The sequence below is a fragment of the Papaver somniferum genome, unplaced genomic scaffold (assembly GCF_003573695.1).
Source record: "Papaver somniferum cultivar HN1 unplaced genomic scaffold, ASM357369v1 unplaced-scaffold_125, whole genome shotgun sequence".
Taxonomy (NCBI): Eukaryota; Viridiplantae; Streptophyta; class Magnoliopsida; order Ranunculales; family Papaveraceae; genus Papaver; species Papaver somniferum.
The window spans coordinates 13,028,673-13,034,548 of NW_020621603.1; positions in this window are offsets into that span (position 1 = coordinate 13,028,673).

Consider the following 5,876-nt stretch of genomic DNA (forward strand, 5'->3'; position numbering starts at 1 on the left):
CCGCCGGTCGCCGTCGTTGCCGCCGTCGGCCAATTTCCGGTCGGCGCTCCCAGGTACGTTTTCTTTTTGCTGATGTTTATGATCCTCATGAGTTGTTCATGCTTTGATCATGATGAATTTATATACATGTGTGTATATTAGTGTGAGTTTTATGAAAAAACCCTCGTTTTTTGAAAACGTATGTTCGTTCAATCGTTAGTTTTGAAAACTAACTATAATCCCTGATTTAGGAGAGATATTTTTTTTATATATGAACCTAGGTCCAGTGATAAAACTTAGTTTATGAGTTTTCATGTGTACCAAGGTTTTATCATAAAAGAAGTGAATTTTCATGAAATCGGAATAATCCTTCGTTTTAAAGACAAATAACGATGACACGAAGGAAAACATGTATGATGAACTTGTGTCCAGTGATAAAATTTTGCTTATGAGCTTTCATGTAAATACAAAACTTTATTATATGTATGAGATGTGAGCTTTCACAATATTTTTTGAAATAAACCTTCGTTTTAAAGACAAATAACGACGATACGAAGGAAAATAAAGTTTATATATATATATATATGTAGCGCTGACATATATTGTATAAAATATGATGGTATATTTTATTTGCATGAATTTGTTTTCATTAGATAAAATTCTTGAGAATTTATGTAAGCAATGTTGCATTCATTGCTGTTTTTTCGAAAAATCAGAAATGTGGGTTTTGAGGATCCTTCGAAGATAGACAATATATTTATGATGAAATATTTTATTGTTATGAACTTCATAGGTCAGTTGTGAATGTTCACATTATGAAAATTGTGTCTGTGATTTCATGAAAAATCAGTTTCGGAAATTAAATAAAGTTTCGTTCGTTTTTGCAGTTTTCGAAGAGACGAACGATTTTGAGGTGTTAACTCTAGAATTACTATCACTATTGTTAGTGGAAGTATAAAAGGTAAGAATTAAGAGTTACCATTTTTGCTTGTGTTTCCTTGATTTATATCTGGACGGCATACTGAAGTAGAATGTAGTGTGAACCTTTTCAGCTACTTAGCAAAGATGTCTAATTCCCAAGCTGACGACATCTCGAGGGAAGAGATGTGCGTTGATGATGGTATCTCCAAAGATGAGACATGCATGGATGAAACTTCCGTTGGGGGAGACGAAGACGAAATCCCTGGGATTAAGAAGAAATTGGTGACTCCTAAGACAGTGATTCGATTTTGTCTTGAACGAGGGGTTTTCGCCTCATCAATCATAGAGTTTAAGCTTTCTCGACGACCTTTGGAGAAATTTGCCGGCTGGGAAAGGCATATGTTGGGTTTTCCTCATGTGAGGACTATGCTCGACCAGGCGCAGGTGACGGGAGATATTCAAGCTTCTGGAGATTTGTTCATTTATCATGACGCAAGTGGTATTGTGGCTCTGTTTGCTCGCTGGTGCATTCCCACTCATACTTTCATATGTAGATGGGGAGAGTTTACCATTACCTTGGAAGACGTAGCGGCTCTGATGCATCTCCCAATCACGGGCAATCTTCCTGGGGATCTTTCAGATGAGGAGACCGCCGTTTCTCATGTCTTGACAGCTGCAATGGAGAAAGCGAATAAGGCTGGTAGTAAAGGATGCTATGCTTCCTGGTTGACACACTGGTGGCCCAAAGACGAGGTTTCTGATAAACCCATCGACGGTATGTTACCCATTGCTGCTTTCTTATGTTTATGGTTGTCCACAGACGTTTTTGAAGACAATGGAAACTTGTTGAAGCCTTTTGTGATTCCCTTTGCTATTAAGATGGATCAAAGTGAGCAACTTCCGATAGGTAGTTTATTCTTAGGCTCCTTGTATTACAACCTGGACTCCTTGATTATAGACTCCAGTGTGTCGAATGGCTCTATGAATATTGAGTGTTATTCCAACACAATGTTTCTTCAAGCTTTGATATGGGAGAATTTTAATAATTATGCACCTAATCCACTTAATGTTCTGCAAGGACCGAATGCTGATGCGCGCCATACTTTCCCTGAGAAAGATAATGCTAGGATCATGCGTTGGTCCACAAAGCAGCCTCGTTCTAAAATACGCTTTATTGATGTGTTAGATGAAGAATCTGAGTTCAATTTTCGCCCGTGGGTGTCAGTCCCTGATTATGTTTCTCAGCCGATGACTTTAAATACTGGAGAAGGCACGAGTTTGACGTCTGGTGCGCATCTGAATGATGGCGAAAGATCTTTCATGTTGAGTTGCACTCCTGGTCATTTGCTATCAGTCACGTTTGGAGAGCTTTCAGTGGAGGATTATAACATTGATAGAGCAGCTCGACAAATGGGTATTGATGTATTTTCAAATGTTGTTGTAGATAGTGGTAAAAACTGGGTTCTTTTCGAACTTGTGAAGGTAACTTTTTTTTTTAAGATTTAAAAAAATAAATGAATGAAGGAAATTAATTTTTTTGATAGTAATGTCAAGATTTTAGAAGGATTAAGGCTCAGGATTCACTACCACTTCAAGTTGATTGGTTATAAATAATATTTCAGAAATTATTATTAAGCTCTTTTTCTTATTAAATCACTTTTTAATTTAAAAGGTGTCCAAATATTAAGTTGTAATCCTTAAGCATGATTTATCAAAGAATTATTCTAAGCATAAAACATCAAACTGATTCACAACTAATTAAGAAAACCATTTTATCCTTTTTTTTTATATTTATCCAAGTGAATTAAATAAAGTAAATAATTAAAGAAATTATAAATAAAAATATTACCAATCAAACATGAGTGAATAGATCCTCCATTGCCTCAATCACCAAGAATTTAGCCGCTCATCATGTTGGAAATCCTCTCAAAATATTTCATTGATGCTCACAAGTGTTTACAATGAAGAGAAAGATAAGTAAATGTTATAAAACAGGATTCTGCGACCCAGAAAAGGCGTCCAGAAACAACGACACAGAAGAAATAAGACCGTTGTATAGCGAAGTGCTGTAGAACAACGACAGTATTCTGAGATTGTTGACCGTGGGTTGATGTTCTTCGTGTTCTTCAGCAGCACCAACAGAACAACTTCTTCTTCCAGCGCCTGGTTCTTCGATTTTACGCCTCTATTCTCTTACAAACTCTCCCTAAACTTGACTAACTCATTCTGCTCGACACTGGGGACCTATTTATACACAACAGGTCACTCCAATCCTTGTAATAACTCCAAGAATATCCGGCCGTGAAAAGAATATTTTCCGAAATATTTTTTTCTTTATTTCTCTGATTTGTTACGGATTTTTTCCTGGTTTATCTATTTCACGCATAATCTCTTAGCTGTAGGAGAAGTTTCCAGCCAATAGAGTTAACCCATGCACGTCTCTTCCATCCAACAATTCCAAAAATAGAATATCTTCCCTATTTGAGAATATCTTCCCTGTTTTGATTCCCACCGATTATCTAACCAAATTTGACCGAATCCAACACACATACCAGCTCTGTCTAGGCCCTAGGAACAAACCCATTTAATTTGGGCCGTTGAATCTCACTGGAACACCTTCAAATCCTCAACCCTAGTCACGGAAGTTCAAGAACAATTTTTCCTGCCAAAACTGTTCTTGATGTTTTCATCACCTGGTGATTATCCAGCCAATTTTGATCAAAACCAACACCCATACCAGCTCTGTTAGGTCAATTAGAAGAAACCCATTAAATTTCAGCGATTGAATCTCACTGGAATACCTTCAAATCTTCAACCCTAATTTTGTTACCATTTTTCCCTCCAAAATTTGAAATTCAAAAAGGTTGAAGATGATATGCCCCTATCCTGAACTGGGGTGCGAATAGCAGAGGCCTTGGGGTGACCTGGGGGTGCCCCTTAGGAATTAGGTTACCCCTTATCCAAAAGTGAGAGTCCGAATAACGCTTGTCCTCCGGGTGCCAAAATCAACTTTTCGAGCCGAATTTTCCAAAAATATTTATTTCCAAAAATACCTACAAATACATAAAATAACAAAATTAGTACAAAATCGAGTGCCAACAATATATAGTGTTGAGATCAAATTAGACACAAAAATGTGTCTATCAAATACCCCCAATCTTATTATTTGCTAGTCCTCGAGCAAAATTTATTCTTGAAAAGTGACCGAGTTAATCTCGGGTGGGTTTATCAGAGGTGTACCCACAAAAACCAATACTCCAGACCCTAGCTATCTACGCAGAACCTTGGAAAGCACTAAAGAACCTCCTTGGTTGGCATACAAATATTGACTCTAAGAGGAAGAACCCTGATGCGAAATTCCAATTGTTGTACACGAGTTTGCACTCAAGCATACTAAAATTCATATAAGTGACAGAGCTCTACTAAGATAGTTTCACAATGGACATCATACTCGGAGTCAGACTAATCACATGAAAGGATTAAGAAGATGGAAAAAGAAAAATTTAGATGGTTGAAAAGTGAACGGTGTTTCCCATATCTGTCTGAAGGCCTCTGCCAAGATGAACCTAACCTAAATGACTGAGATACCGGTCTGACTAATATTAACACACTGGCATATACAAGGGAACCAGCGGTCAATAACTTAAATCTCGATCAACAAACTGACAAATACAAGGGAACCAGCAGTTGACTACACAGAACAATAACCATTTTTTTTAACGGCATGAGTAGATCTTTTTGATCCAAGAGCATGCTTCTTGTCAGCAGATTACACGATAATTCCCACGGGTCCTGCATTCCACGCTTGCTTAGGCGACGGAAACAAGGAGAACACACGCATATTGCTATCCAAGTGTTAATACTTATTCCGATTGGTCTAACTGGTCCAGTCTATTTTTTTTTTTTTGGAAAGGTAACTCAGTCACTCTATTTCACCCTAGCAAAGGTAACAACTTGAATCGTGTGCCCCACCAAATCACTTGAAATAAAAGAAAACTAAAAATATAAAGTGAAAAGGACTCGACGAGATATGGAGAAACTATCATGTTATTTCTAACACCTGAGCTCTGTGCTTTTATGAATAGACTCTATAGATGTTTCCATCTAGTCAGATTGGTTCCTCAACTCCTAAAACAAAAATGTTTCCATCCACTTAGATTGGTTAGTGCCATCCTAAATACGCATAAATTTCTAGGCTCTGGAGTTTATTTATTGCAACTAAAAAATTTCTCCCATACCCCCAAACTTAAATCTAACATTGTCCTCAATGTTCTAAAGATGAAATTAAAAGCATGAACAAGGAGAAACGGTTACTATTGAAGCAAAAGAGTTAAGGAAGGATATTACCGTGTTGCATGAGATTGGGTTACCTCCCAAGAAGTTCTAAGTTTAAAGTCTTTAGCCAGACATCAAATACCTCAAAAAGGATCTTCACCTTCCAAAGTCATATACCAATAGCCGAAAAAGTTGTGGGTCCATAATACCAAATAGAGCTAACACCAATATGAGACAACTGCACTGGCTCAGAAAAATGAACAGAAGGAGCACATCCTCATCTAAGGTTTCTTTCAATACAACCGGATCTATCCAGAGCCTACAGTTGGGCTTTATAAGAGTGTCTTGAAAAATAGATTCATACGAAAAACGGGTTTCTAATATATGGATTCCCTCCTGAACAGTATCAGGCGGATCAGGTTGTGGAGTCTGAATAGACTCAAGCGATACCTCAGATGCACTAGGCTTGAGTCCCAAGTTAGGGACTTCTACTGGGGATAATTGACACTCTCTACCCCCAAACTAAGAGTTTTGGGTGTCTCTAGATCAACTAGTCACAATATTCCCAATTTCTAGACTATCCGGTTCCTGAAAAAGGTCAATTTCTTTCTCTGATTTATAATCAGGTGGTTCATCCTCTAAATTCTTTTGAGGTATACTAGCTATATGAATTATATGTTTCATATCCTCTATGGTCATCC